The sequence below is a fragment of the Puma concolor genome, chromosome D1 (genome assembly GCF_028749965.1).
Source record: "Puma concolor isolate L17-30 chromosome D1, mPumCon1.1.hap2, whole genome shotgun sequence".
Taxonomy (NCBI): Eukaryota; Metazoa; Chordata; class Mammalia; order Carnivora; family Felidae; genus Puma; species Puma concolor.
Window position 1 is genome coordinate 78,903,277 of NC_141676.1, and position 15,452 is coordinate 78,918,728.

Here is a 15,452-nt window from a genome sequence, read left to right on the forward strand (position 1 = left end):
CAGGCGCCCCTATCCTGTAGGATTTTAATGGTTTCCAATCTTACATTTAGGTCTTTCAACCATTTTGAATTTATTTTTGTGTATGGTGTAAGAAAGTGGTCTAGTTTCATTTTTCTGGATGTTGCCGTCCAATTTTCCCAGCACCATTTGTTGAATGGACTGACCTTTTTCCTTTGGATGTTCTTTCATGCTTTGTTGAAGATTAGTTGACCATATAGTTGTGGGTCCATTTCTGGGTTTTCTATTCTGTTTCATTGTTCTATGTATCTGTTTTTGTGCCAGCAACATACTGTCTTGATGACTATAGCTTTCTTTGTAATATAGCTTGAAATCTGGAATCATGATGCTTCCAGTTTTGTTTTTCTTTTTGAACTGCTTTCGCTATTCAGGGTCTTTTGTGGTTCCATAAAAATTTTAGAATTGTTTGTTTCAGGTGTGCAAAAAATTCTGGTGGTATTTTGAGAGGGATTGCGTTAAATGCGTAGATTGTTTTGGGTTGTATAGACATTTTAACAATGTTTGCTTTTCCAATCCATGAGCATGGGATGTTTTTCCATTTGTTTGTATCTTCAATTTCCTTCATAAGCTTTCTAAAGTTTTCAGAGTATAGATCTTTTACCTCTTTAGTTAGATTTATTCCTAAATATCTTGTTGTTTTTGGTGCAATTGTAAATGGGATCAATTCCTTGATTTCTTTTTCTGCTACTTTCTTATTGGCCTTTATAAATGCAACAGATTTCTGCACATTGATACTAAGACTTTGCTGAATTCATGTATTAGTTCTAGCAATTTTTTTGGTGGAGGCTTTTAGGCTCTCTACATAGTGTATCATGTTGTCTGCAAATACTGAAAATTTGACTTCTTTCTTGCCAATTTGGATGCCTTCTATTTCTTCTTGTTGTCTTGCTGAGTTTAAGATTTCCAGTACTATGTTAAATAGTAATGGTGAGAGTGGACATCTTTGTCTTGTTCCTGACCATAGGGGAAATGCTCTCAGTTTTTCCACATTGAGGATGATATTAGCTGTGGGTCTTTCATATATGACCTTTATGATGTTGAGATATGTTCCATCTAACAGCACAGAGTCTGACACAGGGTTCAATCTCACGAACACTAAGATCACGACCTGAGCCAAAATCAAGAGTCAGATGCTTAACCACCTGAGCCACCCAAGAGCCCTATTATCCTTTCTTTTATTAACGTGGTGTATCATATTGATTGATTTGCAATATTGAGCCAACCCTGCAACCCAGGAATAAATCCCATTTGATCATGGTAAATAATTCTTTTTATGTACTGTTGAACTAAAATTGCTGGTATTTTTTTCAATTTTTATTTATTTATTTTGGGAGAGAGAGAGAGAGAGAGAAAGAGTGCACACATGTGAATGGTGGAAGAAGAGAGAGAGAGGGAGAGAGAGAATCTCAAGCAGGCTCCACACTATCAACACAGAGCCTGATGTAGGGGTCAATTTCATAAACTGTAAGATCATAGCCTGAGTTGAACTCAAGAGTTGGACACTTAACCAACTGAGCCACCCAGGAGCCTCTCAATTTGCTAGTAATTTATTGAGAATTTTTGCATCCATGTTCATCAGGGATATTGGCCTATATGTATCCTTTTCAGTGGGATCTTTGTCTGGTTTTGTAATCAAGGTAATGCTGACTTTGTAGAATGAGTTTGGAAGTTTTCCTTCCATTTCTATTTTTTGGAGCAGTTTCAGAAGAATATATATTAAGTTTTCTTTAAATGTCTGATAGAATTCCCCTGGGAAGCCATCTGGCCAGAACTTTTGTTTGTTGGAAGATTTTTGATTACTGGTTCAATTTCTTGGCTAGTAATAGGTCTTGTCACAATTTCTATTTCTTCCTGTTTCAGTTTTAGTAGTTTATGTGTTTTTAGGAGTTTATCCATTTCTTCCAGATTGCCCAGTTTATTGGCATCAATTTTTCATAGTATTCTCTTATGAAATACAAATATCACTGTGGTGTTGGTTGTGATCTCTCCTCTTTCATTGATGATCTTATCTACTTGGGTCCTTTCTTTTTTCTTTTTGATAAGTCTGGCTAGGGGTTTATCAATTTTACTAATTCTTTCAAAGAATCAGCTCTTAGTTTCATTGATCTGTTCTACTTTGTTTGTTGTTTTGTTTGTTTTTATATTGCTTATTTCTGCTCTAATCTTTATTATTTCTTAAAAAATTTTTAATGTTAATGTTAATTTTATTTATTTTTGAGTAAGAGAGAAAGACAGAGAGTAAGCAGGGGGAGGGGCAGAGAGAGAGAGGGAGACACAGAGTCTGAAGCAGGCTCCAGACTCTGAGCTGTCAACACAGAGCCCAATGTAGGGCTTGAACTCACAGACTGCAAGATCATGACCTGAGCCGAAGTCAGACGCCCAATCGACTGAACCACTCAGGTGCCTCTCTAATCTTTATTATTCCCCTTCTTATTTCCCTTCTTCTGCTGGCTTTGGGCTTTACTTGCCCTTTACTCATCCTTTTCTAGTTCCTTTAGGTGTAAAGTTAGGTTGAGTATTTCAGACCTTTCTTGCTTCTTGAGATAAGCTTGTTTTGCAATATACTTTCCTCTTAGGACTGTCTTTGCTGCATCCCAAAGGTTTTGGACTGTTGTGTTTTCATTTTCATTTGCTTCCATGTATTTTTAAATTTCATCTTTAATATCCTGGTTAACCCATTCATTTTTTAGTAGGATGTTCTTTAACCTCCATGTATTTGAGGGCTTTCCAATTTTTTTTTGTCTCGTGGTTGACTTCAAGTTTCATGGCATTTTGATCCAAAAATATGCATGGTATGATCTTGATCTTTTTGTACTTGTTGAGGACTCATTTATGACTCAGTATGGGATCTGTTCTGGAGAACGTTCCATGTGCATTCAAGAAGAATGTGTATTCTTCTCCTTTAGCATGAAATGTTCTGAATGTATCTGTTAAGTCCATCCAATCCAGTCTGCCATTCAGAGCCATTGTTTCCTGTTGACTTTATGCTTAGATGATCTGTCCCCTGCTGTAAGTGGGTGTTGAAGTCCCTACTATTATTGTATTATTATCAATAACTTTCTTTGGTTGTAATTCATTGATTTATATATTTGGATTCTTTCAAGTTGGAGGCATAAATATTTACAATTGTTAGATCTTCTTGATGGATAGACCTCTTAATTATAATATAATGCCCTTCTTCATCTCTTGTTACAGTCTTTGGGTTAAAATCTAGTTTGTCTGATATAAGTATGGCTACTCTGGCTTTCTTTGGATGTCCATTAGCAAGATAGATGGTTCTCTATCTTCTCAGTTTCAATCTTCAGGTGTCTTTAGGTCTAAAATGAGTCTCTTGTAAGCAGCATATAGATGGATCTTGGTTTTTTTTAATGCATTCTGATATTGTGTCTTTTGATTGGAGCATTTGGTCTACTTATATTCAGATTGATTGTTGAGAGATATGACTTTAGTGACATTGTGTGTGGTGGTGTTCTTTGGTTCTTTCTAGTCTTTGTTGCTTTTTGTCTTTTTGTTTTGTTTTGTTTTTCACTCAAGGACTTCTCTTTAAAGTTTATTGCAAAGGTGGTTTAGTGATCACAAACTCCTTTAGTTTTTGTTTGTTTGGGAAATTTTATCTCTCTTTCAATTCTGAATGACAGCCTTGTCAGAATTATTTACTTGCCAGAATTATTTACTGTATATTTTTCCCATTAAGCACGTTGAATATATACTGCCACTCCTTTCTGGCCTGCCATGTTTCTGGGGACAGATCAGCTGTGAACCTGATCTGTCTTCCCTTGTAAGTTAAGGACTTTGTTTTCTCTTGCTGCTTTCATGATTCTTTGTGTATTTTGTGAATTTGAATGTAATATGCCTTGGTGATGGTAGACTTTTGTTGAATTTAATGAGAGTTCTCTGTGATTCTTGGATTTTGATGTCTGTGTCCTTCCTTAGAGAATTTTCCTGCTATAATTTTTTAAATAAACCATCAGCCCCTTTTTCTCTCTCTTTATCTTCTGGGACTCCTGTGATATGAAGATTAATAAGTTGCTTGTGATCCTTTACCTTTCTTTCCCTCCTCTTTTCAGCTTCATTATTTTCCAGAATTTTATATTCTGTATCACTAATTCACACCTCTGATTTGTCCATCCTCTTTTTATGGCCTGCATTTGGGTTTGCTTCTCAGTTATAGGATTTTTAATTTCAACTCGACTTGGTTTTATTCTTTTATCTCTGCAGAAAGGAATTCTCTAGTGTTTTCTATACATTGTTCAAGTCCAGCTAGTATCCTCATACTCGTTCTAAATTCTAGTTCAGATATCTTACTTATATCTGCATTGATGAAGTCCCTGGCTGTGAGATCTACTTCCTGTTCTTTCTTTTGGGGTAAATTCCTCCATCTCATCATTTTGTCCAGAAAAGAAGAAAGAAAGAAAGAACAAAAAACAAACAAACAAACAAACAAACAAACAAACAAACAAAGAAAAAGCCAAAATACCCCCCAAAAAACTAGATCCTGGATGTGTTTTGGTCTGCTTGCTAAAAGAATCTAGATCCAAAAATAAAAATATAAAAAAAAAATAATAAAAGAAAATGAAATGAAAATAAAGAAAAACATTTAAAAATACAAAGAAAAATAAAAGTAAAAATTAAAAAAAATAATAAAAGTAAAAAAGAAATTGAAGAAATAAGTGAAAAAAATAATTAAATAAAAAATAAAAGTAAAAAGGAAGTTAGATCCTATTTCCCCTAGAGCTGAAGCTTTGCAGCACTCTATGATCAGTAGACTTGTTGCAAGCCAGTTGTTTGTTCAGATCTTCTGGGGGAAGACCTGTTGCTCTGATTCTCAGGCTGACTTGCCCTAGAGGAAATGCCCCTCCAGGGCACAGTGGGGTGGGCTTGGTGTAACGGGCTCCATCCTCCACTAGGTGGTGCTCTTTTGCTCCCTGAAGGCTTTCAGGGCTGATGAGCAGGATGATTATGGCGGCACCCTGCTTGCTAGCCCCAGAGCTGAAAGTTCCCACCTGTGGACTCTTCAGAGAACCCTCACAGAAGAGAATCAATCACCCCTCTAGTGTCACTGATTTCGGTTAAAACCCTGCGTTTCACCCTGCCTGTGTCCAAGATTTTAATATCAGAGGCCCAAGAGTGTTTCAAATCTCCAATTTTTAGGGACTCCCTAAAGGTGAACTCACTCTGTGCCTCTGGGAGAGGGTTTTGCTGTGCTTCTGCCATTTGCCAGCTGATACAAGGAAAGTGGTTGCACAACCATGCAGCAGTTCAGAGTTTATGGCAAAACAGCATCCCAGCTCGGTGCCCTTGGCTGGAGCCCCCACTCCTATGCTTTTGAGCAGTGCAGCACGTTGGCCCCACCCATTCTTGTGACCCAGGGAATCCTTAGATCAGCTGTCACTCCTAGGACTCCACCCGGCTTCACCACCTGAGCACCTTAGAGTCAGGCACATCCCACCTGGTAGTGGACTTCTAAAAGCTCAGATTTTGTATTCTGTTGCTTCTAATGATCTGTGGTAGCCTCAGATAGCTCTATGTCCCCCAAGTCAACTCTCTGCACCTCCTATCTTCCAGAAGGTGGTCACTTTTCTACTTGTAGACTTGGAGTTTTTGTTCTCTCAGACCTCCAATTGATTTCTTCGGTGTTGAGAATGACTTGAGAACAATCTAGCTGTGTTTAAGGGTCAAGACAAGCTTAGGGTCCCCCTATTCCTCTACTTTCTTAACTCGTCCTCCTCAAAATGTAATTTGTAAAAGCCCTTGGTTCTGACTAACATTTTCTAATTAGGCATTCTAATTTCTTTTACCTTTATGAACCATGATGTTATATTTTTATATACCCTTTTTCCTTTGAGTTCTGAAGAGCCTTTTAAAAATACTTCATTTCAAGGGGCGCCTGGTTGGCTCAGTCAGTTAAGCCTCTGACTTCGGCTCAGGTCGTGATTTCACGGCTTGTGAGTTCAGTCCTGCGTCAGGCTCTGTGCTGACAGCTCAGAGTCTGGAGCCTGTTTTCAATTCTTTGTCTTCCTCTCTCTCCGCTCCTTCCACGCTCGTGCTCTGTCTCTCTGTCTCCCAAAAATAAATAAATATTAAAAAAATATATTTCATTTCTGGGTAAATGTATGAATGGATTGTAAATGCATCAACGATTATTGATAAAATGATTTAATACTTATTTTTTAAAGTTTAAACAGTATGAACTTCATTAGAAAGGAAAATATATTTAAATAAGAGGAATCAATTATAAACTATTCAAAGGTAAACATTCATTTACATATGGTTACATATCAATTATAGCATATTTATTAAAATCGTTTTTAGAAGTATTTCTCGGCTAGTTGGTTTTGACTCAACTTCATAGTGAAACTTAGCTCTTATGATTGTCCCTTAGTAACAAAACATACTTTAGTAGAAAGACACAGCTTGCCTTAAGAAACCCTCCAATACAAAATACAAATTCTGATATTTGATAAAAATGGAGGTAAGTATCCAGGTGTAGGAAGAATTCTTTCAAAGAATTAATCACATCTTATTTACAAAGACATTTCTGTTAGTGGTTTATTTCCAAAATGTACTTTTAGCCATTGTGCTAGTTTTCTTTCACTATATAACAAATTACCATAAACTCTGCAGCTTGAAGCAACACCCAGTTTTAGTTCACACATGGTTGTGTAGGTCAGACGTCTGAGCATGGATGGCATGGCTGTGTTCTCTGTTCTGTGTCTCAAAGGTGGAAATCAGGGCATTGGCCAGGCTGGGTTACTTTCTGGAGGCTCTGGGGAAGAATGCAGGTTATTGGAAGATTTCAGTTCCCTGTGGCGGTAGGACTGAGGTCCCCTTTCTTTATTGGCTGTCAGCTGGGGACGGCTCTCAGCTCCTAGATGTCACTCACATTCCTTGACACTTGCTCCCCTCCATCTCCAAAGTGAGCAACAAAGAATCTCTCATGTCAAACCTTCCTCCACACTCCACCCCACACATTGAATCTCTTTTACCAGGACACCAGTCTCTTTTAGGGGCTCACCTGATTAGGTCAGGCCCCCTGAAGATAATTTCCCCTGTCTTAAGACTTGGTACCTTTATTTTATCTCACATAATCCTTCACAGCAGCACCTAGGTTAGTGTCTGTTAAATAACTGGGAGAAAGTTTGTATGCCCTGGAGGCAGGGGTTGGACTGGATCTTGAGAACTGTCTCAGAATTCTGCCTGAATTTACAGCAGTGGAGTGTCCCATGATTCGATTTTTAAAAAATCCATTTAAAAAATATGACTCCTAATCCAAAATGCGAGGTTAGTTGGAAGACTTGATAGCCATTTAAGAGGGAGTTAAACCCCTGTAGTTCAAATTCCAAGAAAGTAATGACACTATCTGTGTAGGCTTCACTCCAGTACCTTTCCCATCAATGTGAGACACTTACTGCCCTCTCTCCAGCAAGACGATCCCTATAGTCAGCAGTACATGCGTGGTGCGCTTCGGGGGCTTATGAAAGGAAAGCTTGGAAATCTATAAGCGCACCCCTGGCTTGGAGGAGGGGAGGGTCTCACTCGTGTTTTTTTTAGCCTCACACATGGCTTGTCTCTTCCCAGGAAAATGCCAGTCACAGGATAGCAGCACCTCTGTCAGCCCCGTCTCGGTCATCTCTGTGCTCTCCTGCTCAGAGGCAGAAATGCAGTCCCAAAGGCCCAGTTGTACTCCCGAATCAATTCCCTTTATGTCTCCTGAGGCTGAGCTGCAAAAACACTCCCTGTGTTCTGCCAGCCACTTAATCTCTTCTCCTCATTTCAAACTTCAATATACTCTTTTAAAAAAGAATCATACCCAAACCTCCCCCACAGCCAAATGGCCTAAGCGACTCTGCTTCTTGGACTCCAGTGCTCTCATGAATGTTCATAATGTTGTCTCCAATCATTAAGAAAGTGTTCAATCATGTACCGTACTCTGTTTAAGGACACAGGGAGGTGTGTAAAATTGCCATATTTCTAGTTAGCTGTCATCCCAGCGTGGAATCACCTTGTGCCCAGAGACTCATTCATTCCAGAATCTAGTTCATTCGTTGTTACGGCGTTTTTCATGGGTTTTCGGACTCTGTGGTGAGTTCGAGATTGCTGTACTTCAGAGGTTACCCTGATTCACCCTGGGTGCATTGTCTCCAGCTGTTTGTTCCTGAGTCACCAGATCTCAAGTCTAGAAAGTGTGCCTCAACCTGCAATGAAGAGTGGTTTTGTGTGACGGGTTCTAGTTCCAGATGTTCTGGGCTCAAGTACCAGCTCATCTACTCACTAACTAGAGTCATTCACTGTTTCTGTGCGTTGATTTCCCATCTTACAAGATGTGCTTGTTAGGGTGACTGGCAGGCAATCAGGTCTTACTATGTCAGGTGTTATTTCAAGCCCCTCCACCTCGTGCATTGAGGGCTAAGCCAGTGGATACATTTCTTGCCCTTTGGCTCAAGAACTGACAGATCTGGTCAGTACATGACATTTCTTTTACTTTCAACATATATCCAGAATCTAACCGCTTCTCCCCATCATCACACCCATCCCCTTTGGTCCAAGCCATCAAACATCTCTTACCTGGACTATTACAATAGTCTCCTGATGGCCTCCCTGCTTTTATCCTTGCTCCCCCTACCACCTCCTGTCTGTCCTTTATCTGGAAGCTAAGATGATACCTTAAAAATGTGAGTCTGGTCATGATCACTCCTATGCTCAGAATCCTGCAATGATGTCTCATGTTTCTCAGCGTAAAAACAAAACCCCTTATAATGGCCTATAGGCCCTTCATTATAGCTGCCCCCTTCAGCTCTCTGACTTTCTTCCTGCTCACTTGCTCCTGCCAAGTGGCTCTGTGAGCTGGTTCTCCAACAGGCCAGGCCTGCTTTTTGCACGTGTTCTTTCTTGCCTGGAATGCTCTTCCTCAGATGTGTGTCATCTCCTTATCTCTTTGTTCAGATGCCCCTCCTCAAAGACATTCACCTTGACATTCTCCTCTCCTACTCCTCCTTTCCCTTAACTTGTGCTGCCTTTTCTTTTTCCATACTGCATATTGTAATTTTGTCACACCATACGTTTAGCACAGCTTCTGGTTTCTGTTTCCCTGTGACAGGATAAACTGGGGCAGGGATACTGGTTCTCTGATGTATCCTAAGTGCTTGGAATAGCACCCAATGCATAGTAGGGACACAATAGTATTTGCTGATTAAAGAATGAACGGATGTTGTGCCGGGGAAGACAAAGATAGAGAAAGATGGCCGTGTTGGCAGTTTGAAAGCTGATACAACACAAAAAGCAATGTGGAACTGTAAATAAGAACAGCATGAATCAAAGAGACAGAATGCTGCGAGATGTGATTACGGCATCCAGAGTTCCATCTGAACCTATTGGATTTACATTCATCTTTTCAGGCACGTGTAGATACGTAAGTAGTAATCTAGTGTTTCACCCAGTGTTTGATTCTAGGTGCTAAAGAAATACATTTTGATTCACTCACTGTCAGCTCTATAATTGTCAAAACTCAGGTGTGTCCGTGAGGCAAACTTTAACAATTTCTGAGGAGAGGGAAGAGGCTGGGACTGAGGGTTGATCTGAATTATAGTTTTGACCTATGAGTGCATAGCGGACAGATCTCGTTTGGGCTTTTAATTCCTACAGATATGGATTTGAGTTCTAACTCTGTCATCTTGTAGCTATGTGGCCTTGGTTAGGGTGTTTTATACCTCAAACCTTCAACTTCCTCTGCTGCAAAGTAGGGAGAAGTAATACCCGACTTAATAATATTATCCTAGGGGCGCCTGGGTGGCTCAGTCGGTTAAGCGTCCGACTTCGGCTCAGGTCATGATCTCACGGTCCCTGAGTTCGAGCCCCGCCTCGGGCTCTGTGCTGACAGCTCAGAGCCTGGAGCCCATTTCAAATTCTGTGTCTCCCTCTCTCTCAGCCCCTCCCCTGTTCATACTCTGTCTCAAAAATAAAATAAAACGTTAAAAAAATTTTTAGTAAAAAAAATAATATTATCCTAAAAATAAGATATAATTTGGTGAAAGTATGTGTTTAACAAATATTGACTTGTTATTGTTGTTGAATATACATGGAGAACTTAGGCTTGATTTAGATATTAGTCTTTATTATAGGTTGAATTATGTCCCTCAAAATTCATATTTGAATTCTTAATCCTCAGTGTGACTGTATTTGGAGACAGGGCCTATAAGAGGGTAAATAAGGTTGAATGAAGTCATAAGGGTGGGACTCTGACCTGATGGGATTAGTGTCCTTGTGAGAGGAAACCCCAGAGTCTGCTCTCACTCACTCTCTGCCATGTGAGGATACATCGAAAATGTAGCCATCAGCAAGTTAGGAAAAAGGTCCCACCAGTAACCAAATAGGACGGTAACTTGATCTGGAACTTCCCAGCCTCCAGAACTGTGAGCAATAATTTTCTGTTGTTTAAGGGAATCACTCTGTGCCATTCTGTTATAGCAACCCAAAGCAATGAAGATAATATTCAATGGTGTTTCACAGACTGAAATTTAGGTGAATCTTCAGTATGTAGTCAGCATCTGGGATAACACTGGGCAGTTCCAAATCTTGGAGACAGGGTGTTCTCAAGGCCTGTGTATTATACAGATTCTGGAAAATGGGCTGGAATTCCGGAAAGAGCCCTTGTTCCTGCAGAAAATTAGACTGATGCTTGGGATCTAAAGTGGAAGGAAGACCCAGCAGTGAAAAGAGAGCCCAACTCTCCCATACTCAGACTCACTCCAGATTGCAGATGGTGGGGGAGGGCAGAAGTATTTGATATACTTCTTTCTTTGTTCATATCTTCTTGATGGACCAGACAAAACTGAGGCTACAGGTGAAGGGCACCAGTGCCCAGATCTGAGAGGGGCCAGGGAAGATGAGGGCTGATGAATCGTCTTTGTCTAGTAAGTGCTCATCCCCACTAGAACTTATAGAGCTTTTAAAGGCAAAACCTGATACCACCACATTAAAATGTGGATTGTTCTATAATTACAAGTGCATGCTATCTTTCAAAGATATTTAAAAAAGATATTTGTATTCATGTTTCACATGTAGTTAATAGAACTGAAAGTGATTTTTTAGCTATATCTAATGGACTAAATTCTCTAACATATCGTTGAGAGATTCATACAAGCTCTTTTGGGCAGTCCTATCAAGCGATTGTCCTTTACCCAAGGTCTGGGTCTAGGTTGTGTTCTCAATGTGCGGTCTTTATTTTTACCATCAGTGTATTGAGCATTTAGCATTGATAATATTTCCTGCAGCTCGAGAGATTTATCCTCCTAATTGGATATTGTTATTTCCCTTGCTTGGGTAGCCAGAATATCTGAATTTGCCCTAATTAGAATTGACTTCTCTGGGTTGACAAAGAGCCCTACAGTCTAAGTCATGATATACATAAGGAGTAAACTTAGTTTTCTAAAGAATCAATACTTTTCTGTTTGGTTTATGACAATTCAAAAATTCCATAAAAACTTTTCTAGAAATAATTGTGAAAAGTTTTCAAAGTATAAAACACACACATGTAAAACATATAACTACAATATGGAGATTCACCTAAAATCTTTCTAGTCAACATCCTTTCATGTAGGAGGTTTAAACTCTCCAACTATAATCAATAGAAATTAGTAAAAGTAAGTATTGGTCATATTGCAAAGCACTGGTGAGCAAAGCAAAGTTCTTGGCTTTGGGAGCCCACGGATTAAAAAAAAATTTTTAATGTTTATTTATCTTTGAGAGAGACAGAGACAGAATGTGAGTGGGTTAGGGGCAGAGAGAGAAGGAGACACAGAATCCAAAGCAGGCTCCAGGCTCTGAGCTGTCAGCACAGAGCCCGACGCGGGGCTGGAACTCACGAGCTGTGAGATCATGACCTGAGCCAAAGTCGGACGCTCAACCGACTGAGCCACCCAGGTGCCCTGGGAGCCCATGGATTAAAGATGGGAGAGAGACAAGTTTGATAGCAATTGTAACACTGTGGAATCTGCTAAGGGAGAGAGAGATTCACAGGTTGCTATAGAAACGAAGAGGAGAGGCCTTTAACTCAACAGCATCCGAGGTGTCATGGAAGTTTTCTTAAATATATAATACCGAAGGTGACTGTTGAAAGATAAATGAAAATGATCCAGATGGGTGGAGAAAGGCAGGAGGAAGAGTAAGACACTACAGGAAGAAGGAACAGTGTGTTCAAAGGTTGGAAAAAATGGGATGTATTTGGGGAAACTTCATGTTTATGAGAGTACTGTATTGTGGGTGACGAGGCTGACGCCAGGCCGTGAAAGATCTTACATTTTAGGATGTTTGGGTGAAGAGACACAATGTGTTTATAGAAAGTGGAGTTTTGTGATTATTTTTGTACTTTAAAAATTTCACTTATTCTCCCAAAGAATGATAATAATGTCTACTTATCTTTCCTTGTTTACTCCTCATCATAATCTGTGTCTAGCTGGGTATTTGTAATGTATTGGATGCTACTAAAAAGATAATAGTTTTGGGCTATTGCCTTATTTTCCTTTCTTAACTTTTACCTCTATTCAATTTTCAGTTATACATGCTAGCCAATAATGACAGAATAGGGGTCGTGATAACTTGTCTAACTGCTCCCTCTCTCCATTTATTAGCCTGCATTTTACTGGTTAAGTGGGAACATGGTCAAAAGAAATTATGTGGATATTGGGAACTGAAACCAGCAATATTCCTTGTCCGTGTTGAAAAACACTGAGAGTAGACATTGTTTTTTGTCCTTATGTTAATCAGTGCTGGGACCAGGCAAACATAACTTAGCTGTTTGCTTCAAGAAATGCCTGCTTGTGAAAGAAAAGAAAATCAATTGAAGGAAAAGTAAAGAGAATCAATGAAATAGCTTGCTCATTGAGACTTGCTTCAAGACCTCTGCCTTTCTGTCTCTACCAATCCAAAGTTATTTTAATAATAATAAAAAAATTCTGCTCAATCTCAACCAGTTTCCAACTTGCAAGGCTCACTTTAAAACTACCCAGCCATGACCTTAAACTCTATAAATACTCTGTCCTAAGGTAGTGTTCTGCCCTACTGGTCCACAGATTTTTTTCTAGTGTTTTTATTGGGAGAAATTGACATTTAATACTATTTTGCTTTAAATTAGCTTTGACATTCTACTGTTAGAATGATATTCTGATGAAGTTACTGCAGCAACATTGCCCATAAGATAGTATTTGAAGACTTGGTGAGAGATGCTGGGTAGATAAGAACGTAAATTTACAAAAAGTCATTTACTTTTTGCAGACACAATTTTATCAAATGATGTGGGGTGATAGAAGGGAGCAGAGAGAGGGAGAATGGAGATTTTGGGTGGGGGTGAGGAGTGGGGGACTTTCCTCTTCGCTGCAGAGGTGGTAGAGTCCAACGTATGGCTTCATGATGCCCTTCATAATCTGACCTCTGCTTACCCCTCCACTTACCTGATGCATCCCTTGGCCCCCCTCACAATCTCCTATCCACACAGATTTGTTTTGCAAACATTCTAGGCACTTGGTTTTCTCTGGGCCTCTACACATGCTGTTCCATTTGTTTGGATCAATTTTCTCCATATTTAACTGGTTATTCCCCATGCTTTTTCCTTTTCAGGTCAGTTATTACTTCCCCTGGGGATTGTTTAAAAACCTCTAACACTATAGTGATGCCCCTCTTATATAACCTTGTAGTGTTCTGTGATTGCCCTGTTATAATACTCACTGCACTATTAGTTAGACTTTACCTGGTTGTCTCTTACCCACTCCAGATAGTAATCTCTTTGAGAGAAAGATTATATACTGTTTTTTTCTATGAACTTCCCACTTAGCATACTGCCTGCATACTAGATGCCTAATAAATATTTGTAGATTAAATGAGTAAACACTTGCCGGCTGCCTCCAATTCCTGTCTCTCATCCTCCAGTGTCTGTGTTCGTCTTGAGACCATTTCCTTCTGTTGGACACAACTGACCTGTTAGTTTTGAAAATTTATTTCACGTGTTGATTTTACTTCTATGAAACACATTTTTTTCCTTCATCGATTTTGTGTATCAGAAGGATACTTGCATTCTAGCTGGTTATAGGACTTGAACTAGGAACTAAATAGCAAATTTTAAAGCTGCATGCACTGAAAACTTTATTTCATGAGTGTGCCCTCCTTCATGTAATTCTTGGATTCCTACTGCATATAATCAATGAGTATACGTTTACACACTGGAATCACTTCCTCCTGAATATGCAAACTTCTTCTTCTTTTTTAATCCCAGTTCTTGGGATACAAAATTGTCCTAGCAATTGTGCTTCATAACATCAGCACGTAAGTTCCTTTGGTGTTCCCTATTGTGCCTTCCACCCACTGACCGCTCACCCTACCCCATTTCCACCCAAGTTACTTACCATTAAATTATTGTGGTTGCCTGAATTTCTCTAAGCCAGCAAGGCTATTGAGGCACGTTCCTCTATGTTTCTGAAGCATCAGTGAGTCTATGTTAGCACCTTATACAAGGGGGCCAAGTGGAACAGACCCGGTATTAGGGTGGCAGTCTCAATACCCAAGTTAGCACTTATCTTGGGATAACTGAATGTGGCAGTACAATCCTGATGAGGAAGTCCACATGTTGAGGTTTGAGGAATACTGAGAAGTCCACCCACTCCAAAATAGCTTGTTCACCAACGGTCAACATTTCTAATGACCAGTGTTTGAAGACCATCTTTTATTTTATTATTATTTTTTTAAATGTTTTATTTTATTTTGAGACAGAGAGAGACAAAGCACGAATGGGGGAGGGGCAGAGAGAGAGGGAGACACAGAATCTGAAGCAGACTCCAGGCTCTGAGCTGTCAGCACAGAGTGGACGCGGGGCTCGAACTCACAGACGGTGAGATCATGACCTGAGCGGAAATCGGAAGCTCAACCGACTGAGCCACCCAGGTGCCCCAGAGACCATGTTTTATTTAAAAAAAATTTTTTTTCAACGTTTTTATTTATTTTTGGGACAGAGAGAGACACAGCATGAACAGGGGAGGGGCAGAGAGAGAGGGAGACACAGAATCGGAAACAGGCTCCAGGCTCCGAGCCATCAGCCCAGAGCCTGACGCGGGGCTCGAACTCACGGACCGCGAGATCGTGACCTGGCTGAAGTCGGACGCTTAACCGACTGCGCCACCTACGCGCCCCATATTTTAAAAAATCTTCCAAAAAGGTAGATATCACAGAAAAAGATAAGACAACTTCATATTTATGGTACCTACTGTAACTTCAGTGGGATTGACTTTCTATAGGTGAAATGTCAGATCCAGCTCTGAGGATTTGAACCATAGACCAGATCTCTGGAGAGGAGACAGATGTTCAAAGACAAATTTCAGGTACTCTGATGCAGGTATACCCCAATATATAACGACTCCCAGTCACAATCCATATTCAGAACCCCAGACTCC

The 15,452-nt window shown here is 39.8% G+C and overlaps 1 long non-coding RNA gene across 2 annotated transcripts in view; it reads left to right on the forward strand.

Moving 5' to 3' along the window:
• LOC112865782 (uncharacterized) overlaps nucleotides 1-15,452 on the forward strand; it is a 54,005-nt gene that overhangs the window by 30,511 nt on the left and 8,042 nt on the right. For both annotated transcript variants that reach the window (XR_015241196.1, XR_015241197.1), the window contains exon 3: nucleotides 15,297-15,380. This is a non-coding gene — a long non-coding RNA (uncharacterized LOC112865782). The remainder of the gene's footprint in view (nucleotides 1-15,296; nucleotides 15,381-15,452) is intronic.